Raw genomic sequence first — 26,053 nt, forward strand, 5'->3', positions numbered from 1 at the left:
TGTTTAAGGGTGTTTAGAAAGAATCATGAAGAAACTGGGAAAAGGGGGACACAGACTACATGCAGGAAAATGGGATTACATGAGATGGTAAATTTAGTCGGTTCCATCTTGGGTACTAGCCTACAAAGCTCCCAGGACACCTTCAAGGAGTGGTGTCTCAGAAAGGCAGCACCCAGGGCATGCCCTTTTCTCACTGTTACCATCAGGTAGGAGGTACAGAAGCCTGAAGGCACACACTCAGCAACTCAGGAACAGCTTCTTCCCCTCCGCCATCTGATTCCTAAATGGACATTGAACCCACGAACACTACCTCACTTTTTTTAATATATAGTATTTCTGTTTTTTGCACAATTTAAAATCTATTCAATGTACGTATAATTACTTCTTTTTCTTCTATATTATGTATTGCATCTCGCGACACATGCCAGTGATAATAAACCTGAATCTGATTTTGAGATTGGCATCATGGTTGGCAGAGACATAGGGGGCAGAAGAGCTGCTCTGTGTCCTGTGTTCTATGCACAGAGCAGCGTAGTACATATTTATTTGCAAATTGCACAATTCTCCAAAGTCCAGAAAGTGAGACTCTGATACCTCTGAAACTTATCTGTCATTATTAGCTGCAACATTTTCATCCTCATGAGTGGCAATGACCTACTCTTGGGCGGAAATAGGGAAGGTCGTAATAGATTTGCCTGCTGTAGACCTTACTGGACTTCTGAAGTGGTATGTACACTAGAAGGGTTAAGAGGAATCTATCAGCCCAACTGAGGTTTATGGAGACTCGTAACCAGGAGCTTGCATAAATGGTCGACCCTTTCCATACTCCAGGCACAGAGTGCAGATGCTTTATGCAATTGTAATTAAACCAGAATCAGAATCAGATTCATTTAGAAGGATACAATGAAATGTGTTGTTTGTGTTAACAACCAGCAAAGCCCATGGATGTGCTGGGGGTGGGAGCAGCCCATGAGTGTCACCACACATTCTGGTGCCAACATAGCATGCTTACAATGCTCTGTAGAGCAACACGGTACACAGTAAAGTGGAACACGACAAGCAACAAACTGATTACAGCAAAACAACACACCAAAGTTGCTGGTGAACGCAGCAGGCCAAGCAGCATCTGTAGGAAGAGGTACAGTTGACGTTTCAGGCCAAGACCCTTCGTCAGGACTAACTGAAGGAAGAGTCAGTTAGAGATTTGAAAGTTGGAGGGGGAGGGGGAGATCCAAAATGATAGGAGAAGACAGGAGGAGGAGGGATGGAGCCAAGAGCTGGACAGGTGATAGGCAAGAGGGATACGAGACGATCATGGGACAGGAGGTCTGGGAAGAAAGACAAGGTGGGGGGGGTACCCAGAGGATGGGTAAGGGGTATATTCAGAGGGACAGAGGGAGAAAAAGGAGAGTGAGAGAAAGAATGTGCGTATAAAAATAAGTAACAGATGGGGTACGAGGGGGAGGTGGGGCATTAGCGGAAGTTAGAGAAGTCGATGTTCATGCCATCAGGTTGGAGGCTACCCAGACGGAATATAAGGTGTTGTTCCTCCAACCTGAGTGTGTCTTCATCTTTACAGTAGAGGAGGCCGTGTATAGACATGTCAGAATGGGAATGGGATGTGGAATTAAAATGTGTGGCCACTGGGAGATCCTGCTTTCTCTGGCGGACAGAGCGTAGGCGTTCAGCAAAGCGGTCTCACAGTCTGCGTCGGGTCTTGCCAATATATAAAAGGCCACATCGGGAGCACCGGACGCAGTATATCACCCCAGTCGACTCACAGGTGAAGTGTTGCCTCACCTGGAAGGACTGTTTGGGGCTCTGAATGGTGGTAAGGGAGGAAGTGTAAGGGCATGTGTAGCACTTGTTCCACTTACACGGATAAGTGCCAGGAGGGAGATCAGTGGGGAGGGATGGGGGGGACGAATGGACAAGGGAGTCGCGTAGGGAGCGATCCCTGCGGAAAGCAGAGAGAGGGGGGGAGGGAAAGAGGTGCTTAGTAGTGGGATCCCATTGGAGGTGGCGGAAGTTACGGAGAATAATATGTTGGACCCGGAGGCTGGTGGGATGGTAGGTGAGGACCAGGGGAACCCTATTCCTAGTGGGGTGGCAGGAGGATGGAGTGAGAGCAGATGTACATGAAATGGGGGAGATGCGTTTAAGAGCAGAGTTGATAGTGGAGGAAGGGAAGCCCCTTTCTTTAAAAAAGGAGGACATCTCCCTCGTCCTAGAATGAAAAGCCTCATCCTGAGAGCAGATGCAAAGCAAGCCCCTTTCCTCCCTCCAACCACTCACCCACACGCCCTCACAGACAGTCCTCCAGTCCCAGGCCAGGCCTGCAGGCCTACAGCAGACTTGTGGATTACAGGCCTCCAAACTTCCCCAGTGGACTTCGCACTCTTGGATCCAGGGCGTTGTCCATTGGGCTTCAACTTCCAAAATTCATATCGACCTTTGGATTTTGATCGTCACTATCAACGCCAGGACTAGCCAATGATAAATCCCCCGATTCCAGGTCTCGAAATCCACACTCGCCGTTTCACGTGCCTAGGAAATCACTGACCTCCCATACCCCCTGCTTGCATAGACGTTACATAGCGTGTAATCATTTTCATTGTTCTGATGTTGTGGGCTAATCATGGCTCTGTATATTGTCTTAAGATGTACCTCATGCTGATCAGTTCATGTGTTCTCTGTTTAAAAATTTAATTGACAGAATGCCACTTTGGACTTGAGTTGTTATAACTCTGATTTAAACTGGATCTGGATCCGCTGATAGAAAGGTTGTGAGTGGTGGTAAAAATCTTCTGAGGTATATATATTTCAATGCTAGGAGTATTGCGGGGAAGGCGGATGAGTTGAGGGTGTGGATTGACACGTGGAATTATGATGTTGTAGCAATTAGTGAAACTTGGCTACAGGAGGGGCAGGACTGGCAGCTTAATATTCCAGGGTTCCGATGTTTCCGATGTAATCGAGGCAGAGGAATGAAAGGTAGGGGAGTAGCATCGCTTGTTAGGGAAAATATTACAGCAGTGCTCAGGCAGGACAGATTAGAGGGCTTGTCTACTGAGTCCTTATGGGTGGAGCTGAGAAACAGGAAAGGTATGGCCACATTAGTGGGATTGTATTACAGACCACCCAATAGTCAACGAGACTTGGAAGAGCAAATCTGCAGGAAACATAAAGTTGTGGTGGTAGGGGATTTTAATTTTCCATACATTGATTGGGACTCCCATACTGTTAGGGGTCTAGATAGTTTAGAGTTTGTAAAATGTGTTCAGGAAAGTTTTCCAAATCAATATATAGAGGGACCAACTAGAGGGGATGCAATATTGGATCTCCAGTGGCCACACATTTTAATTCCACATCCCATTCCCATTCTGACATGTCTATACACGGCCTCCTCTACTGTAAAGATGAAGACACACTCAGGTTGGAGGAACAACACCTTATATTCCGTCTGGGTAGCTTCCAACCTGATGGCATGAACATCGACTTCTCTAACTTCCGCTAATGCCCCACCTCCCCCTCGTACCCCATCTGTTACTTATTTTTATACACACATTCTTTCTCTCACTCTCCTTTTTCTCCCTCTGTCCCTCTGAATATACCCCTTACCCATCCTCTGGGTACCCCCCCACCTTGTCTTTCTTCCCGGACCTCCTGTCCCATGATCGTCTCGTATCCCTCTTGCCTATCACCTGTCCAGCTCTTGGCTCCATCCCTCCTCCTCCTGTCTTCTCCTATCATTTTGGATCTTAAATAGGTTTTTTGTGTCTGTATTTACTAAGGAAGCTGGCATGAAATCTATGGAATTGAGGGAATCAAGTAGTGAGACCATGGAAACTGTACAGATTGAAAAGGAGGAGGTGCTTGCTGTCTTGAGGAAAATTAAAGTGGATAAATCCCCGGGACCTGACAGAGTGTTCCCTCGGACCTTGAAGGAGACTAGTGTTGAAATTGCGGGGGCCCTGGCAGAAATATTTAAAATGTCGCTGTCTACGGGTGAAGTGCCGGAGGATTGGAGAGTGGCTCATGTTGTTCCGTTGTTTAAAAAAGGATTGAAAAGTAATCCGGGAAATTATAGGCCTGTGAGTTTAACGTCACTAGTACGTAAGTTATTGGAGGGAGTACTAAGAGACAGAATCTACAAGCATTTGGATAGACAGGGGCTTATTGCGGAGAGTCAACATGGCTTTGTGCGTGGTAGGTCATGTTTGACCAATCTGTTGGAGTTTTTCGAGGAGGCTACCAGGAAAGTGGATGAAGGGAAGGCAGTGGATATTGTCTACATGGACTTCAGTAAGGCCTTTGACAAGGTCCCGCATGGGAGGTTAGTTAGGAAAATTCAGTCGCTAGGTATACATGGAGAGGTGCTAAATTGGATTAGACATTGGCTCGATGGAAGAAGCCAGAGAGTGGTGGTAGAGAATTGCTTCTCTGAGTGGAGGCCTGTGACTAGTGGTGTGCCACAGGGATCAGTGCTGGGTCCATTGTTATTTGTCATCTATATCAATGATCTGGATGATAATGTGTTTAATTGGATCAGCAAGTTTGCTGATGATACAAAGATTGGAGGTGTAGTAGACAGTGAGGAAGGTTTTCAGAGCCTGCAGAGGGACTTGGACCAGCTGGAAAAATGGCAGATGGAGTTTAATACTGACAAGTGTGAGGTATTGCACGTTGGAAGAACAAACCAACGTAGAACATACAGGGTTAATGGTAAGGCACTGAGGAGTGCAGTGGAACAGAGGGATCTGGGAATACAGATACAAAATTCCCTAAAAGTGTCGTCACAGGTAGATAGGGTCATAAAGAGAGCTTTTGGTACATTGGCCTTTATAAATCGAAGTATTGAGTATAAGAGCTGGAATGTTATGATGAGGTTGCATAAGGCATTGGTGAGGCCGAATCTGGAGTATTGTGTTCAGTTTTGGTCACCAAATTACAGGAAGGATATAAATAAGGTTGAAAGAGTGCAGAGAAGGTTTACAAGGATGTTGCCGGGACTTGAGAAACTCTGTTACAGAGAAAAGTTGAATAGGTTAGGACTTTATTCCCTGGAGCGTAGAAGAATGAGGGGAGATTTGATAGAGGTATATAAAATTATGATGGGTATAGATAGAATGAATGCAAGCAGGCTTTTTCCACTGAGGCAAGGGGAGAAAAAAACCAGAGGACATGGGTTAAGGGTGAAGGGGGAAAAGTTTAAAGGGAACATTAGAGGGGGCTTCTTCACACAGAGAGTGGTGAGAGTATGGAATGAGCTGCCAGACGAGGTGGTAAATGCGGGTTCTTTTTTAACATTTAAGAATAAATTGGACAGATACATGGATGGGAGGTGTATGGAGGGATATGGTCTGTGTGCAGGTCAGTGGGACTAGGCAGAAAATGGTTCGGCACAGCCAAGAAGGGCCAAAGGGCCTGTTTCTGTGCTGTAGTTTCTATGGTTCTATGGTTCTATGGGTGACCAGCCCTTATAACTGCATACAATTATCAACTTGATTATCTTCATACTTACACCAATAATATTGAAAAGAAAGCAGGATTCATCTGCAGACCCATTAACAATGCCGAAACCGCCAGTATTCCGGGAACAGGGGTTCCCACAGCGGTCAGTCGCTACCGGAACTTCTCGAAATAATCCTGCCACAGGGTAAGTGAGTAAAGGAAATTATTCAGAGACGTTTTCAGGGGAGATATAATCATGGTCCAAGTTTTACACCTGGGTCTCAGACAACCGCTCCCATTCCACATGGGCCAGAAGCAAATCTGAAAGAATGTAAAATCCTAACAGTTGGCCCTAATCCCTCCTGCTGCCTAGTTTAACCGCAGGATGAGGTCCATTCAGTAGGAGTGTGCACGGTTGTCTTAAAATATCCTGAATAAGGTTTTAACTTAGAATACTGTCAGTCTTCACCACATTGTTTGGCTCAGTAAGGACACACTAGCAGTGTGATTTTTTTTAAATCCTGAGCTGGATGGCTCAAATAAAACTAATATAGCACTACTGACAGTTGATTGTATCTTGTTGAAATGGGAAGAGTTCCACCAAGACACACGTAGAAAATCCAGGCCTTCAGACAATGGGTTTCTCTGGGATCTGAACAACCTCCTTTAATCGCTTCCCTCGAGCCAGGATTATTTCTTTGCAGAGCCCACTCCCTGAGGAAATGTAACCTGATTTGAGGGATGCAGGATTCAAATTTCACTAAGATTCAAAGGATGCCGTCAGGAAACTCCTGCATGCACGAGCCTCCTGTTCACACCTCCGTCAGTCTTACTGTAACGGCCTTCAGCCAAGCAGACCTTGGTGCGGGGTAAACTCAGGGCTCAGTACGGAAATTAACGATGAAGATTTATTCGGAGAATAATATAGGGAATGATCAAACCAAGAGTTCACTTACTCGGGACTTGAGCTCACAATACGGTGGTTCACACAGAACTCAAATCCACGATTCAGCAATAAGCACTGCTCCAGAATAACCTTAAATAAAGCATAAAACACAGGAAACCCGCGTGAGTCAAAATCAAAAACTAATACCTTAAGAACAAGAAGCATAAGAAAATTGTATTCACATAATGAGCGTCACAAAAAACACAGTGACAGCTTAATGATGAAGATAGTCATTAGACAACTCTAATAAACCCAACCAGCTTTAATTACTTTGGTAGCTTTATATCACAAGATGACAGAATTAAAGTAGAAATAAAAAGCAGAATTGGCATTGCCAAAACCAACTTGCAAAAAATAAGACCCATTTTTACCAACAGACACATTTCTATAACAACAAGGCTTAGGCTACTAAAATGTTACATCTGGTCAATCTTGCTGTATGCTTCCAAAACATGGACTATAATACCAGAACTCCAAAGAAACTTAGAAGCAACAGAAATGTGGTTTCTTAGAAGAATGCTGAAAATATCATATGGAGATAGGGTAACTAATGAGACAGTACTCCAATGTGCCCATACAAAAAGATCTTTAATGAGAACATTAAATGAGAGGAAACTTAAATTCCTGGGCCATGTCATCAGAAAGGGAGAAATAGAATGCCTTACATTACAAGGCCGTATGCCTGGGAAACGTGGAAGAGGAGGGCAAAGAAGAAAATATATGGACACTGTGAAAGAACTAACAGATCTAAGTGTGCAAAATATCGTTGACGCTGCGTGGGATCGTCCGATGTGGAAAGCCATGATCGCCCAGGCGTGTAACGCGCAAGGCACATGAAGAAGAAGAATAAACTCAAATAAATTACATTCAGGTGTTTTGAGACCTGTCGCTAACTGGAGCCCCTCGCTGGTCCAAAGGGTGCATGACACATACATATTTTTATTTGCAAGCTTTTACCACTCTTTTCAGAAATACCATCACTACCTCTCCTTGACCTTCCCTCCTTCCCTTTTTCCCCTTTTTTTTGTTTCTCTCCCTCACTTGCTCTTACATCTACGATGTTGAACATCTTTCCGGTCTGATGGCATGAACATCACTTTCTCTAACTTCCGGTAATTTCCCCCCTTCCTCCATTCTGGCTCTCCTCTCGTCCTTTGATTTCTCCTCACCTGCCTATCACCTCCCTCTGGTGCCCTTCCTCCTCCCCTCCTTCCCATGGTCCACTCCCACCTCCAATCAGATTTCTTCTTCTTCAGCCCTTTACATTTCCCACCTATCACCTCCCAGCTTCTCACTTCATACCCACTCCCCTTCACCTGGCTTCCCTTATCAATTGCTAACGTACTCCTTTCCCTCCCTGCACCTACTCATTCTGGATTCTGTGCCTTCCTTTCTGGTCCTGAAGAAGGGTCTTGGCCTGAAATGTCCTCTGTTTATTCCTCCCCATAGATCCTGCCTGAACTGCTGAGTTCCTCCAGCATTTTGTATGTTTTGGTCTGAATTTCCAGCATCTGCAGAATCTCTTGTGTTTATGTTTCATTTCTAACTTTTGCCAGTTCTGATGAAACGCCACCTGTCAGAAACATTAATTCTGTTTTTCACGTGGAACAGGTGGGAAATACCTACACAGTAATTGAATTGAAGCCTTTGTTTTTTTTTTAATCAATGAGATAGTATCAGAATCTCAAAAAGAAGCAGGGAGCCAAAACCCAGGTCCCCTCACAAGGAATGGAAAGGTAATTTTTCCAAAAGACCAGTGGCCAACCCTTCTTAAATAGGGCACGGTACTGACTGGAAACATATCACTTCGCAAACATTGTTACCTGGATCTGTGACTCAAACTGAAATAAGGAACTCAGTGCAAATGTGATAATGACTAGATCGTCGACTTTAAAATGCAGCCGCATGAGCATATTTGGGCCCGAGTGATTCTACTTGAAATGTTCTAGCTGAATACTTTTTATGTGCTTGTACATACATATTTCATACCACAGCTTCATTAAGGTCTCAGAATGCCCATAAAAATAATGAATACCTGGAGCAGTTTGTTAGCAGTTGTGCCAGGATTGTGCCATGTTCTGTTTTGAATGAGCACATGGGAAATTTCTGAAGCAAATCACCATTTCCTTCCTTTAGGCCCATCTTGCCCTTCAGCAGAAAGTTTCTGTTTTTTAACTTTTCATCACTTATACATCCTTCTCCAGTAGTCCTACCTTTCTGCAGAGCCTCGCTGCAGATGTCCGTCTCGAGCACTCTGCCCTCTCCAATCCTTCTGTGCTCTCCTTCTACCGTTCTTCCCAAAACTTGCTCCTTTCTTGAAACCTTCACCTGATTCCATTCTTATCTCTCCAGATCCAAGTCAGAGAATCAACTAAAATGGTTTCTCTGCAAACCACTACATTTAGTCACCTGCATGTGTCTCTCCTTGACATGCTTCTCATTTAACTTCTTCTTCTTCTTCATGTGCCTTGTGTGTTACACGCTTGGGCGATCATGGCTCTCCACATCGAACGATCCCTTGCAGCATCAATGATATCTTGCACATTTAACTACTGTCCTGTATTTAAACGTTAAAGATTAGCTTTATTTATCGTATGTACACCAAAACATCAAAACATCCAGTGAAAGGTGTAGTTTGCAGCCCACAACATCCTGATTCCAGCACTAACATAGCATGCCCACAACTTACTAACCCTAATCCATACATCTTTGGAATGTGGGAGGAAACCAGAACACCCGCAGGAAATCCATGTGGTCATGGGAAGAGCGTACAAACTCTTCATAGCTGGTGGCAGGAAGTGAACCCCATTCGCTAGTGCTGTAAAGTGTTACACCAGCTGCTTCGCTACTGTGCCGCCCTTGGCAACGTAATGGGCAAAACCACATGGATGCTGGCAACTCTCAACTCTAACTTAACAGCTGTACTTCTGATCCTTCTACTGCTAAATGTCAAGACTGTTTGTCTGGAAATCAGAGATGGACCAGCAGCAATTTCCACCAAATAAATACTGGAAAGTCCAAGAATTCTGAGGAAGAAATTTGTTCAGGCACTAAGTACACATAAAATATTGATTGCAATGGATTTCATAACAGTTTTAAATGAAAAAGTACAATTAACTGTTTCTGTTTTGGGGATTAGTGAGTTGACTCAATTAATAAAAAACTAGAACATAGAACAAAGAACAGTACAGTACAGTTCAGCCTATGACAACTTCACTGATCATGATGCCAAATTAAATCTCTTCTCCTTTTCCATGATTCGTATACCTCCATTCTCTGCCAATTCATGTTTATATCTAAAAGCCTCTTAAACATTATCAAACCTGCTTCCACCACTAGCCCTGGCAGCCTGGTCCAGGTATCTACCACTCGCAGTGTAAAATACATGCCCAGTCCATCTCCCTTATACTTTCCGTCTAATTAAAACTGCTATTGCAGTTCTCCAATTATGAGGGCCTTGTACAAAAGATAAGCTCATTCTAGCTAGGCCTGCCTTACCTTTATCTTCTGCTTTAGATCTGCTAATTTTCCAGACAGTTGACTCAGCAAACAGATTACAAGTCCCCTTTCATAATATCTACTAATGTACGGCAAACCGCTAAAACTCTCATCCATGCTTTGTTGCCCCTGGACCAGGGCCGGACTTTAGGCAGGGCTAGGCTGGGCTGCAGCCCAGGGGACCAAAATAGGTAGCTATCATCATGGTGGACAAAAAAAAATGAGAGTGGAGCACGGAAAAGAAAAAAGAAACAAGAAAAAGAGGACTGTGAGAAAGAAGCATTAAAAAATACATTGAAATTGACAGAATTTTGTAAACCTGTTCTCGACGATGCAGCAGTACCATCGCTCTTGTCACAGTCTGAGACCAGTGGACAAATGGAGACTTGTTCAACAGCTCGCACTAGCGCTAGCACGGGACCACCGTCCTTGCCACGGTCAGCAGCTAACGTTGAAGAGGCAGAAAGCATGACTGTGGGATTCCCAACCACAGAGGCCTCCGAACAACCAAGTTGAGCCGCCATTAATGTTAACGTTACCGCTACTGAGGATCCTTACAGCACTGATCCTGCTCGCTGGGGAAAGGAAACGATAGATGACTCAGTCCGAGCGTACTGGGCTAAGAAAGGGCCGGAATCCTGCCAGAATAAGGATGTGGATATCAAAGCTTTGGAACCAGTATACAAACAGCAGAGAGGTTTTTTCTCCAAATTTCACTTCAAACGCCAGCTGGTAAACGGTGAATACATATCAAGGCAATGGCTCTTATATTCCCCTTCCACCAGCTGTGTGTTTTGTATTGCATGCCGCATCTTCAGTGATGGTAACTGTCAGCCCATCTTCGAAACTGGCTTTAGCGACTGGAAACATGCCGCTGAGCGCATAGGAGAGCATGGAAATAGCAAACACCACAGGAAAACGATACTGACCTACGTTACACTAACGTCTGACGCGGAAGAATAGATACAGAACTGCAAAAACAGTTTGAGTCAGAGTGTGTCTACTAATAAGTGGCCTTTACTCTGCAAGCCACACAGCACAGCAATAGGTCAGTATGTGCTAGATCTCATTTTTCAAAAAGATTGTCGGAGTATTGTCAAGTTTCCTAGTTTGCCACAGTGCCATCTCTCTTGGCCTTTTTGTCTCTCATTTCCATTTTACTTTCTCAGAACACATGGTTGAGAAAAATATCTAGATAAAAAAGCTTTGGCATTGTTTGAGAAATGAGGCCTATGGTATATGCAGCAATAGCTAAATAAAGATTTAAGATTGGGTACTTCATACTTCGTCTCCCTCATAACTTTACTAAGCCAACGAAGCCTAGGTCAATTTTTGAGAGCTTTAGATGCTGTCCTTCAAACTAGGAACCTGCATTACTTTCTGTCCTCGCTCTTAAGGCCTGTTAGTTTATATTCTACATATTGTACTAAACCAATGTCTTGGTCCACAGCTTTGATATTTAGACCAGTACAACCTTTGCTCTTGTTTTTGCCTTTTTTTGCTTGGTACAGCAGCATTTTACAGTGTCAGCAGGGGCCCATCAGGGCCTGTAGCCCAGGGGCCCAGGCCCTGCCCTGGACACAACTATTTCAGTGTGTTCTTTGTTGTGACTGTGATCGAAGTCACCGGAGAGACACTGAGGCTGGTGATAGAGAAGTCTTTATTCGTCATGACAAGCAGGCATTCCTCTGGAGTCACTCTCAGTAGAGTCTCACAAATCCAAATGTACATCACATTTTTATACCCTTAAGATCAACGGTAAAAGCAGGTGATTCAATATAGTTTCAAAAGTTACAATGACATTACTTTCAATATCTTGGGTTGACGATGCTTCCTTTAAATTACATATTTACAGTGGAAGACACCTCTGAATGCTCAAATACCACTGTCACAAATTAATTCACACCAATAGTCGAAAAGCTTCTGGGGGCAGAAACTACAGACACCTAAAAATGTTGTCAGGGCTGTCTCGGAGTTCAAAAATGTCCTGAGTACAGAAAGAACTGTTGATCGTGTCACAGCAATGCACTCTGCCACAGGATCTGCGTGCCCTCACAGGTGGGCTGATAAGCAGGGTCAACAATCACGCTCGTGAGTATGCACATTCCAGCCAATCAGTGCTTCATTGAGATCATATTTAACTCCCTTCCTATTGTTTCAGCGTTGTTGGGTCCTGACCAAAAGCACAGCAACGTCAATGCTCCCTGCTTAGCTTTATCCTTGTTCTGAGAAAGAAGACTACTGTTTAGACTGACACTGCAAAGGAGTGGCATTTATTTTGTGTTAAGGCTTATGAGCCGCAGTGTCAGTGTTAGCCTTCAGTTTGAGAGTTTCAGTTAATAGCCCTGTTGGCCGAGCATTTCTTTTTTCTTTTAATTCTGCATGGTTCTTATTAAAAGTCAATGAACTGTCCGTCTGCTTCAATGTCTCTCCCTCCACACTTGGACCATAACCGCACATTCCTGTCAACAGGACTTGATCACAAAGAAAATGAACCCAGCGGAGAGAGAACAGCTGACAATGGTCCTGACCTTTGTTGGTCAGATAGGGGGAAGTTACAGTCAGTGGAGGCTGCGTTGACAGAGGTGACTCATGCAGAGTGACAACTACTCACGGAGCAACAAGCTCGGCCCGAACCAACATTCATGGAGGAGAAGCTAATATCGGTAGAGAATTGGTTGGCAGAAGTGTCTCGTGCAGTGAGACAACTACTTTCAGAGTGGCAAGCCCAGTCCTAGTAGGAAGGGCAGGTGTCAGTCCTCACAGCAACAATTCAGCAAATCACCCTGGACAGCTGGAATTAGGTGACAGCGATTATTGCTCTCATGGATGAGGTTCAGTAGCTTACTACTGACAGCCAGAATTGGATGGCAGCCATTACAACTCACACTGCCGCAACCTAACAGCTTTCAGCCAAGTCAGTTCCACTCCCAGTATCTCCCACCTCCTCCCCTTTAGCAGTCTCATCATTCTTGGACACTAATCTCCTGACTCCCATGACGGCGTTTGGACCAGAACCACGTATTCCTCCACCAGGCAGATACTCCAGTGACTGCAAGAATTTTATTACCCAGTGTGAGCTGACTTCCCAAGCCAGGCCAGGTCAGCTCAGTCATGATGCATATAAACTAGCTTACACAATGAATCTCTAAGACAGACCCCCACTCAGCTTGTCCCGTGCTTCACAAGAACAAGGTCTCCCTGCAGCCTAGTCACTCCAGCAATTTGTAGTCCAGTTCAAGAGAGCTTTTGATCTTCTAGTACTGGGCCAGGAAGCTCCCCATTGGTTCTTGGACCTGCACCAAGTAGAGGGACAGAGAGGGATGACATAGTAAAGTTCCACATGCTTGCGGTTAAGGTGGGAAGGAGGGATCCCTCATCGTTCTCTTCCAGTGTGGGCTGAGCATAGGGGTCTGGCATGAGGTCACAGTATGTGATGAGCTGGGCAGCCTGCGTGTCCTGATAAATCTGGCCATTCAAACTGACAACTGAATGACGCAGAGAAAGAACACTCCTTAGATAACCATCTGCCTTCACCTACTCCCTCATTACCCAGTACACAGTCTGCAGAGGAACCTTTGCAGATGGGGCAGATGCACCTATCTCAGGAGGAACAAGATCAGTGCGGGAGAACAGGTTCCTGCCTCTACTGTGGTGATCGAGGACACTTCTGAGCATCATGTCCCAAGCCGCCAGTAAAAGAGGACACAAATCAGCAGGAAGGGTAATTCTGATGTGTCAATTCTCCCCGCAAGCATCTTCCCTTAATTGCATAATCCTCACGGCTTCCTTGTCATAGGGGCCTCAGACCCACGAGCTTCAGGCAGTTATTGACTCCAGGGCAGCTGGGAGCCTCATAGATACCTCTCTAACTCAAAGGTGGAGGATTCCAACTCAGCAATTGGGAGAGAATTTTGATGTCAACTCTCTGGATGGTCAGTCTCTGGGCATCAGCAAGATCCACCTTTCCACAGAACCCCGCCAACTTGTGCTAAAGGGCAGTGATAGGAACAGCTCTCCTTCTGACTTGTTGATTGGCCTGAACTACTGCTGGTGCTTGGACTTCCCTGACTACCTTGACACAACCTATGGATAAATTGGTTCCCAACGACACTGCAAGAGTGGGGATCGGCATACCATGTTTACCTCTCTGGGTCCAGCTCAAGCCCCTGTCAGTGTATCCCCTCCTGTATCAACTGCTAATGTGGACCTCTTTGGTGCTGCAGTTGAATATGCGGACCTTCTTGAGGTCTTCAGTGGGAAGAAGGCTACCTCACTGCCTCCAGACCAGCCATACGACTGTGCCATTGACCTCTTACCCTGTACTAGTCCCCCCTTTACTTTTTCCTTTCTCATCCTGAAACGGTGGCTATGGAAGAGTACATCAGGGAGGCATTAGCCTGAGGACTTATCCATCCGTCAACCTCGCCAGCAGGGACGGGCTTCCTTTTTGTGAGCAAGAAAGATAGCAAGGTCCGTTCTTACGTTGATTATCGACCCCTCAACAACATCACAGTGAAGAACCACCCTCTTCCCCTGCTTGCCTCTGTGTTTGAACATCTCCAAGGGGCAACCATATTCTCCAAGCCTGATTTGCATTGTGCTTACAACTTAGTTCATATCTAACAAGGGGACAAATGGAGGACAACATTCAACACCTCCACTGGCCACCACAAGTACCTCGTGATGATATCTTTGGTCTGATGAATGCCCCTGCTGTTTTTCAGGCCCCGTTTGTTTTCGTGTATTTATAAGTTGGCCTCGTGCTACATGGGACCATTCGTAGTGGAGAAGGCTATCAACAAAGTCTCAGTCACTCCCCCTCCCCATCCTCACCACTTAGTGGGTGGTTCGCTGATCTATTCTGTATGTCACCTCCTGGCGGGGTCCAGTATCTAGTGGATTGTGAAGGCTATGGGCTGGAGGAACATTCTTGGGCTCCTGCCCATGTCATCAGAGACAAGTCTCTCATCCAGCGTTCAGTTTGAGAGATTTAGTTAACGGCCTTGTTGGCCTAACATTTATTGTTTTCCTTTAATTTTGCACAGTTCTTATTAAAAGTCAGTGAACTGTTCATCCACTTGTGTCTCTCCCTCTGTACTTGAGCCATAACTACACATCCCTGTCATATTGATTATACAGTACCTGTGATAATGTTTGATATGCGAAGTGCCAACAGCAGTCTGGTCTGCCAGCATGAACTCAGGTCACAATGGTGCAAATAACTTAGCCATGTTGCCTGGTTTGATGCAGGCCAATTAACACAACCCCATTGTCTTAATTTTTGGTTGATGCATTGTAAATATTTCATGGTGACCATTTTTCAAACAGTATCTCTTAGTCTCTGGGACAGCCTGTGCTCCACAGACAGTGCAAAGGCATGCTTTTAACTTTAAATTACTGCTTGCAATTTGCAATCCACATTAAGAGCTGAAGACTGGTTCTCATCTGAATTAGCACCTGCTATATTCAAGTAACTCCTGAATACTCCCTAACAGTCTTGGCCAGTATCTGTATTTCTTTCTTCAACAGACTTGCAATTGTCCTAAACTCCTAATCTGAACCATCCAGCTCAGCTGGTACCTTGTGTTGGATGATTTACATTGGCTCTGTAATGTCCTCCAGCCATAAGTCTTCCTGATTGTACCCAAACATTTTTGATTCTAATCCCTCAATCATCATCGAATTGAATCATTTCAACAGAAGTGCTCATGCTTTCAGTTTTCTACATCTTGAGTTCTGGAGATCCTTCTCTGAACCGCTTGGCGTGGCATGGTAGAGTAGCAATTATGTTGCACTGTTAGAGAACCAACAATCATCAATCGGGGTTCAATTGCCACCATGACCTGTAAGGAATTTGTACATTCTACCTGTGAACGTGTAGGTTCTCTCCGGATGCTCCAGTTTCATCCCACATTCCAAAGTTGTACAAATTAGGGTTAGCGAGTTGTGGGTATGTTATGTTGGCGCCAGAAGTGTGGAGACATTTGTCAGCATTTAACTTTATCTTTCAATGTATAAATGCTAAACTAATCTAATCTTGATCTCTCCCACTCTCTTTAACATTTCCTGAACTTGGTCAAAATGAACTACTTTGACATACTGTAGTTCTTGGTCATCTGTCTCAATCATCATCATCACCATTATGTGCTGTGTTATATGACGTAGGTGATCACAGTCTTTCCACGACCATAATTGTTCTTGACAAATTTTTCTTCAGAAGTGCTTCGCCATTGCCTTCTTCTGGGCAGTGTCTTTACAAGACAGGTGACCCCAGCCATTATCATTACTCTTCAGAGATTGTCTGCCAGGTGTCGGTGGTCGCATAACCAGGACTTGTGATCTGCACCAGCTGCTCGTACGACCATCCACCACCTGCTCCCATGGCTTCACCTGACTCAGATTCTGGGGCTAAGCAGGTGCTACACCTTTCCCAAGGATGACCTGCAGGCTCGCGGAGGGAAGGAACACCTCGCACTTCCTTTTTGTAAAGACATATCTCCACCCACTCTCAATATCTCCTCCTATTCCTAGTTCCAAACTTTGACATTGCTCCTATGAGGCACCCTGAAGTGCTTTGGTGCACTAATACTTGGATATGTTATATGTGCTACTAGGAACTACAGTAAGATCCAAAGACTTTACAGATTTAATTTCCTTCCTCACCGCATTGAGGGCTGAAAAACAAGACAGAGAGCATTACTCATCACATAATGTTACTCTGACACACACTGTGGCAGGAGTGATATAACCAATCTGACCATGCAGGCCACATCATCACTAGGACCTGGAGTCCTTGCCTTGACCTAGAGAGAATAGGGATTCACAATCCTTTGCAGCTTAGGCACAATACTTAAACAATGGGTGAAAGGATTTCTTTCCCAATCTATAGTTTAAATGTGACTCAATCTTCCTTTCGCTTTTGGATAAACAGCACCACAGTTGCTCTTTGACTATACATGATGTAATTTCCATTAGCTCTGAATTTGGTACTGAAATGCTCTTACACTATCTTACCTTATTTAAAAACATAAATGAAGTTCATGATTAAGCACTCGCATTGAGAACGTTTACTGTCCAAAACAAACATAATGAAGCAAATCAAAAGCATTCAATATAAGTCACATTATTAAGAGTTGTCATATTTAGTTAGAATGTTTTCTTTTTAGAGTGCATAGAGTAGAGGAAAACCAGACATGGGCAATAAATGTTATAAATAAATCTTTCATTAAAGTGACCAGGGCCAAATGGCGCAGAAACCATTCTCGTTTAATCACACTTTGCAATAATATGAAAACATTTTGGCCACCGATCAATCGGAATATGCAGTATAACTACACCTTCTGTGAAAGGAAGTTTATAAAGCTTTCAGGCCTCTCCATACACATGCAACTTTAACCGGTATTTGGAGTCAGCAAGTGCATCAGCTTTCAACAACTGACCCACACCAAGAAAAGAGGAATAGTTTTTCACAAGTAACTAGAGTCCATCTACACTGCAAAGAGATGATTGCTTTGTCAAATCATTTGCACTTAAGTCTAGCCATGAGTAAGCAAAGATGTGCACTCAATATTTCTACAATAGGTATTGGGAATCCAAAACAAATCAGAAAATTCTGCAAAAGCACAACAGAAAATCTTGGGCCAGGTTGTGCAGGTCTCAGCAGACTACCAAGATCTGTACACGAAACTGTAAGAACAGGGATCAGAAGTAGGTTTCCATCCCTTCAATCCTGGTCCACCCACTGATCCCTCGAAGTAGCATGGGTGCACAGCCTCGCGGTAACTGAAATGCTCCCATCCACACAGCATTTATTGAAGTGCAGCTGGAATTTTCTTTTATATAATGTTAATATAATTTTGAAAGCTATGTTAATATAATTGTGAAATACCCTGTAGTTAATTATGTGTTAATGAATACAATCCATACATTTTTTAAATAATAATTGTACCACAGCCTTTACTTTGAAACATTTTAGAGCTTCAACTTATTTACATTTCAGTGTTCAGTAGTAACACTGTCTCATTTAGCTGTATTCATGAGTATTCGTGGATGGTTAACTGACAATTAAATTTGAATTGAATTGAACTTCAAGTTACAACACTGCTTCAAATTATAACAATACCCAGAGAAAGGAAATTGGTAGCTCTTTGCCAATAAACTGCCAGTCCGCTGAACACTAATGCTGTCTAGTCAAGACATTTTACTTTTGCCATTGTGTCTGTCAGTTATTTTGACTTCCTGATATTGTTTATTTGTGTTGTGGGTTGTGGTTTGTGTTTGTTTTTATGTGCATGTTACAAAAAAAAAACATTTAAAGAGCCGTGTGTTTTCAGGCTGTGTAAAAGTTTCCTGTTCTGAGCAATGGTTAGTCCGTGCAGCTGTAAAAAAAATTAGAGGGAACATTGGTTTCATCATTCATCAAGATCATGGCTTGCCTTCTACTGCAGTGCCATTTTTCTGCTCTGTCCCTCTACCTCTTAGTTCCCTGACTATCCAGAAATCTAAGTCTGTTTTGAATGAGCTCAGTGACTGAGTCTCCACAGAATTATAAGGTAGAGAATTCCAAGAGTTCACCATGCCAGAAGTGAAGAAACTATTCTTCATCTCAGTCCTAAACAGTGTAATACTGAAATTGCAGCCTATGTTTCTAGACTCTCGAGCAAGAGGTAACATCTTCTCTCTGTCAAGATCCGGAGCCCTTTAGGAGTTTTGGACCTGCACCTGAATCATACCCCTCTCATCTACATACCTATTCTAAACTGCTCTTAAATGTTGCCTTTGAACCCATATACGCAACTTACACTGGCAGCTTGTTCCACCCCTGTGTAAATGAAGAATCTCCCTCTCAGGTTCCCCTTGAGTAGTTGACCTTTCATCCTAAACCTATGACCTCTAGTTCTAGTCTCACCCAACCTTAAAGAGAAAAGCTGCGTGTTTTCCCTATCTATATCCCTCAGAATTCTGTATATTTCTAAAAGCTCTCCTCTCATTCTCCTACGCTCCAGGCAGTAAAGTCCTAACCTTTTCAACCTTTCCCTATAATTCAGGTCCTCAATTCCTGACAACATCCTTATAAGTTTTCTCTGCACTCTTTCAAGCTTATCAATATCCTTCCTCAAAGTAGGTAACCAGAACTGCACACAAAATTCCTAATTCCTCACCAGCACCTGATACAACTTCAACATATTATCACAACTCCTGTACTTAGTGCTCTGATTTATGAAAGCCAATGTGCCAAGAGTTCTCTTTATGACCCTATCTAACTGTGAAACCATTCTCAAGGAATAATGGATCTGTATTCCCAGATTCCTTTGTTCTACCACACGCTTCAGTGCCCTACACTGATTGTTAATGGCACTAATCCCTCCCATGTTCCATGTCCCACTACTCACAGGTGGCCAACATGAGGAGAATTTTTTTTGACTCCCATTCTTTGTTTTCTGTCCAGTAATCAGTTCTCAGTCCACTGCTATGAACTGTGTTGCCCAAACCTGCTAGGTGGAGACTTTTCACAGAATGGTAACGTGGTAGAGAAAAGCTCTGTCAATCTGACATACAGTACATAGGAGATTGGACGTGGCTGACTAGTGATTTTCCAGACTATCCGATGATATTCTTTTAATGCTCTGACACATGTTTTTAGATATTTATAGAAAATAATAAATTTCTAGTGAATCCTGTAAGTTTAAAGCAAGCAATAGAATCAGGTGACACAGGGGATTCTGCAGGCTGTCAATTTCTCTCCATAGATACTGGCTGAACTGCTGAGTTCCTCCAGCATTTTGTGTGTGTGTTGCACAGAATGATTGAGTTTCAAGGGAACGTGAAACTGGAACTCAAGTGAGTGAAAGAAACCACAGGAATCAGCAACCTATGAGCAGGTACCAATCCATTTTGATTTTCAAGTAGTAAGATAACGCTTTTAATCAGTAATTATTAAACTGGTTTTTCAGCACTCCAGAGACCTGGGCTAATAATCCAGATAATTCATAACTTAGAGACACAGGAGACCACTGAGGCACCAATCAGGAGGCACATATAAAATGCCGGAGGAGCTCAGCAGGTCAGGTAGCATCTATGGAGGGACATAGGGACATGAAGGGTCTATGCTGTTCACTGTGAAAAATAAAATTCATGTTTTAAAATCTGGAAATCTATGAAGCAGATGTCAGTCAGAATGTCCACACATTGCAAGTTTGCCCCCAACATTCAGAGAAGTTCTTTAAACACCTGTGTGATTCCAGTCCAATTCAGTAAAACTGGCACATGATTTCTCTCTAACATGACCGAACAATCCGCTGCTTTGCATCAAAGTACTGCCACAAGGATTGTACAGTGATGAGGGGAGGTATTAGCCAACAGGGATCACAGCTACTAGCCTTTGCAGCCCCCAAGTCCAGATTACATAATATTGTATTTATAAATTCACATTTCTTTAACAGAGAAAAGGCCATTTGGCTCACTGAGTCTTTTCCACCCTTCAGATTTCACCCTTTCTCCACCGCATATTTTCTGTCTTTTTCTCTTCAAATACTTTTGATTCTCTTCTTCTTTTAAGGGATACAATAGAGTCTTTTAAGAGACTCCTGGACAGGTACATGGAGCTTAGGAAAAATACAGGGCTATGTGTAACCCGAGGTAATTGCTAAAGTAAGTACATGTTCGGCACAGCACTGTGGGCCAAAGAACCTGTATAGTGTTGTAGGGTTTTCTATGTTTCTATATCTATGTTTACCAACAATTTTCCTACCGATAGGTAAAATAATGTAAAGCAGCTGATTAACCCGCCAGCCACCATGTCTTTTGAAAGGTACTGGAGTACCCAGTGAAAACCATATGCTCACCCCATACATATGAGAACATAAGAAATAGGAGCAGGAGTCGGCCATCTGACCCGTCGAGCCTGCTCTGCCATTTAATAAGATCATGGCTGATCTGGCCATGGGCTCATCTCCACCTACCTGCCTTTTCCCTATAGCCCTTAATTCCCCTACATACAGCGTTGGAATTCAAGACTGAATCCAGGTCGCCAAAGCAGCAAAACAGCAGCACTACCTACTGTGGCGCTTTTAAAAATTGCCATTCAAGCACTCGTCAAGATCTTTGAGGTTGTACTGAGTATGCCTTTAGAAGAACATTGAAGTTTCCTAGGCTCTGCGGTAACAGCGAAAGTAGATTTCTTCTGGTCACAATTAATGAAATCTTCAATGCATTCCAAGGGAATACCAGCAGACAAAGAGGATTTGCATTCCATCAGTCTGATGTGGATTCCAAATCTATATGCCAGAGGTGGAAGGAGCAAGGTATTTATTCAGCTCCAGAAACAGGCACATTTATTAAAGCAGATGATACACTTTGGGCTGAATGCTGTTTGCCCCCTAGTGATCAGAGAAAAGGATGCAACTTGTTAATCTTTTATTTTTAATTCTGTGCTCCTGACTGCCCCGATTTTTTTTCACCTAGTCAACACAAAAGCTCAAAAAAAACAGTGGAATATTATCCTTCCCACTTAAGTTGACTTCAAAGTAAACGTATTCCTTTGTGGCAAACGGGAATGTGGGTGCAGCAACCATATGTGCTGAATAAATAGTCTTTATTTTCCATGTGATTTTGCAGTGTTCTTTCAAAGTCTAGTCATTCTTGCCACTTGTTCAAAGTTTTAATGGAGTTTAGATTACCTGCCTATATTTCCCAGATCTCGGCACAGTGGGTGCCCATACGTGCTTGTTAAAATACTTTAATGGATTGTTGTGACATCTGAAGGGCCAAGGTCACTTTGTTCCATGTACAGTAAACAGAGAAATTTCAGTGCCTAAGGCACTTTGGTTGAGTGCTTTAAAATTACCCCCACGTAGAACAGAAATCACAAGAGCTTTGTTGCAAACTTTCCTATATTTATTCCACTCCTCTGATGTTACATAAAACTAATTGTGCTATTTTCAGTTAATGCAAAGTAAACATATTCTAAGTGTGTGCCATGGTCCTGTGTTAGGAATCAGAATCAGAATCAGAATCAGGTTTATTAACAATATAAATATGTTGTGAAATTTGTTGTTTTGTGACATCGGTACATTTTAACTGGTCCATAGTTGATGTTTTATTTGGACCTTATTTGATTCACATATTTTATTCGCCCTTATTTATTTGAGACACCATCTAGGATGTGGGCACATAATTTAATTTGCCACTTTAATACAGCTAATTCTTTTCCAGGACATCTCACTTCTGACACATTAAATGGCATAAAATTCCAAGCACAGGTTGGAAAGTCTGAATTGCAAAGGCATGAGAATCTCAGGATCAGAAGGGGGAGAAGCTAGTCAGGAACAACAAGTAATTTTGAGGCACATGCCAAAGAACAGCTCTGAAGATTGTTTGGCTTCACCAGTTCAGATTGGTTTGAGCAGCAACAAGTGGGCATAGTTTCCCAGCAAAACGTGCAGCTGAATCACAGAATCACAATGCAGTGTAGCACAGAAATGAACCCTTTTGGGCCACCTCACCCATGCCAACCGTAACATCTTTCTACGCCAGTTCCATTTTCCAGCCTTAGGCCTATATCCTTCTGCCCGTTTCCTAACCAAGTACCTGTCCGAAAACATTAACATTGTAATAATTGTGTCTCCGTTACCTCCTCCATTAGCTTGTTCCAGATAGCCACCTATCCACCATACCCTACATGAAATGCCCCTCATGCCTCCTCTGGAACAGAACTTCAACCTCATGTCACAGCCCAGAGAGCTGTCACAGTGAATTCAGTTTTTAAACCCGCACCCCCCCCCCCCCCGCCTCCCCAAGGTAATTGAGACTCATGCCCTGCTCAAGCCTTATGGTACAGCACGGGAGCAGATCGTGTTCTGTTCATGTCATGATGCACACCCTGCAATCTTGGGATTTGTAAAGTACAAATGAGGTGGATGGTAACAGAATACAGGAACAGGCCTGCACTTTGTGCAATCAGAACTTGTTTTAAGACTGCGCGTTACCCAGGTGGTAGTAGCAAAGAAGCTTCGTAAATACTTTGAGAATTGTCAGCAGACAATATGTAAGGTCTTCTTCCCCCCAAGAACTGATTAAAGTACTCCTGATGCAAGCAGTGTAAGTCGCCCTTTAAATGAGTCAAGCAGAGATTATACGCTGTGCAAGTGATTCGATCTTCACATCCCATTGATTGATAGAGTGCGGTAAGATTAAAGGGCAGCAGGAGATGGTTAATAAAGTTGGATTTTAATGAGAGGCTGTGTTTTCAAACTAATAGTGCCTTTCCTAACTCTTCTCAGAAGATTAATTGTGAGCATGCTATTCTCTGCTTTCCAGCAATTTTTGTGCTGTCAGCTATTTGCCCAGTAAGCCAATGCAAGTTAACTCCATTATTTCCATGCACTGAGACACAAGGGACCTGGCCTTGGACTCTCAGTATACCTTCATAAATGGCTCCTGTCAATATTGGGATCACAGGAGGGGGAAATTCATTAATTTTTTTTCCTTGTGCAACAGTTTATAACCCAAATACTTTATCTAAGCTTTTTCCCTTCAGGTTGGGTGATTCAAGAACTAAGGGACATAGGTTAAGAGTGCACGGTGAAATAGTTAAGGAGAATCAGAGGGTGATGCAAGTATGGAACAAGCTGCTAGCAGAAGTGGGTTCAACTGAAGAGAAGTCTGGATAGGTACATGGATGAGAGAGGCATGGAGGACTATGGTCTAGGGTGCAGGTACGTAGGACTGTGCAGAAAACCAGGCCGAAGGCCCTGTTTCTGTGCTGTAGCACACCATGGCTCCATGACTCTAAGAAAATGAGGGCTTGTGTTAGCCAGCACACAGGGAGACAAGGTATTCATTCTAACTGGTACCAATTGGTTAAATTGGTTAAAAGTTCTTTGATCATGCAAGTCATGGCTTTGTGTTTCAGAATGCCAGATAACTGCTCGGTTTAATCAATCATACACTGATAAAAATGGACAATAATTAATGCTCCTTTTGTAGTCTTGTACTGGTGAATATGACACTAATCACTGGACTTGTGCAATGAAGTTGATCCCAATGCCACTTGGAGGGAACCAGAGGTAAACAGTTCATACCTATATTTCCGACATGCCCATGGACAATGTTTAGGCCATTGATCTATTCTGTGGGCTGGTAGAGTGGGGTGGAATGATACACCCCTAGTGGCACTCAAGAAGGTGCTACCAAAAGTGATAGATTCTGCCACAGGTAATTTTATTGCAACAGTTCCATATCCCCTCACAGAGTGAAGCCCATGAAAGATGACGTATTGATGTAAAGCAGGGAAGTGTGGGGAATGCGTCTGCTTCTGATCTCTGCTGATGCAGTCAGTCTAGGGTTTCGTTCCTTACTTTAAGAGCTTTTATAAAAATACAGCAATAGATCATCGGGGTCTGGGAAAGTATAATGTATAATCTGACTTGCTCCAAAAGAATCTCCTTGGTTTACGTCACCCTAATGAGTCCATTTCACTGTGCTGTGGCAGTGGAGAATGCACAGAGCTGTCTGGTAATCTGCAAGTGGGTGTACAATAAAGCAAGCCATTTTCAGTCTAGCATTTAGGATCTCATTGTTTCACCTACTAAGGTTCGACATTCATACTGGATACTCTATCTTTTAAAAAGTGTAACAATTTAGAATCAGAATCCGATTTAGTATGTTCGGCATATGTTATGAAATTTGTTAACTTTATGGCAACTTTATACAATGAATTGCATGATAAATAAATATAGAGAAAAAATTGAGTTACATTAAGTATATGCAGTGCCTATAAAAAGTATTCACCTCCTCCCCCCCTCTGGAAGTTTTCATGTTTTATTGTTTTACAACATTGAATCACTGTGGATCTACTTTGGCTTATATGACACTGATCAACAGAAAAGACTCATGTCAAAGTGAAAACAAGTTTCTACAAATTGGTCTAAATGTATTACAATTATTAAACACAAAGTAATTGATTGCATAATTACTTACTCTTTTCAGGTCAGTGTTTAGTAGATGCACCTTTGGCAGCAATTACAGCCCTGAATCTGTGTGCATAGATCTCTATCAGCTTTGCACATCTGGACACTGCAATTTTTCCCCATTCTTCTTTGCAAAACTGTTCAAGTTCTATCAGATTGCATGGGGATCATGAATAAACAGTCCTTTTCAAATCCAGCCACAAATTTGCAATTGGATTGAGATCTGGACTCTGACTTGGCCACTCCAGGATATTAACTTTGTTGTTTTTAAGCCATTCTTATGTAGCTTTGGCTTTATGATTGGGGTCATTGTCTTGCTGGAAACAAATCTTCTTCCAAGTTTATACTTTATACTTTATTGTCGCCAGACAATTGATACTAGAACATACAATCATCACAGCGATATTTGATTCTGCACTTCACGCTCCCTGGAGTACAAATTGATAGTAAATATAAAAAAATTTAAATTATAAATCATAATTAGAAAATAGAAAAGGGAACGTGAGGTAGTGCAAAAAAAACCGAGAGGCAGGTCCAGATATTTGGAGGGTATGGCCCAGATCCGGGTCAGGATCCGTTCAGCAGTCTTATCACAGTTGGAAGGAAGCTGTTCCCAAATCTGGCCGTATGAGTCTTCAAGCTCCTGAGCCTTCTCCCGGAGGAAAGAGGGATGAAAAGTGTGTTGGCTGGGTGGGTCGTGTCCTTGATTATCCTTGCAGCACTGCTCCAACAGCGTGCGGTGTAAAGTGAGTCCAAGGACGGAAGATTGGTTTGTGTGATGTGCTGGGCTGTGTTCACAATCTTCTGTAGCTTCTTCCGGTCCTGGACAGGACAACTTCCATACCAGGTTGTGATGCACCCTAGAAGAATGCTTTCTACGGTGCACCTATAAAACTAGTGAGGGTTTTAGGGGACAGGCCAAATTTCTTCAGGATGTAAAGGCGCTGGTGGGCTTTCTTGGCAGTGGGCTCTGCTTGGTTGGACCAAGTCAGGTCATTTGTGATATTGACCCGAGGAACTTAAAGCTTTTGACCTGTTCCACTTGCGCACTACTGATGTAAATGGGGTCGTGCGGTCCGCTACTCCTTCTGAAGTCAACAACCAATTCCTTCTTCTTGCTGACATTGAGGGATAGGTTATTGTCTTTGCACCATGCCACCGGGTTCTTAATCTCCTCTCTGTA

Source organism: Mobula birostris, chromosome 10 (genome assembly GCF_030028105.1).
Source record: "Mobula birostris isolate sMobBir1 chromosome 10, sMobBir1.hap1, whole genome shotgun sequence".
Taxonomy (NCBI): domain Eukaryota; kingdom Metazoa; phylum Chordata; class Chondrichthyes; order Myliobatiformes; family Myliobatidae; genus Mobula; species Mobula birostris.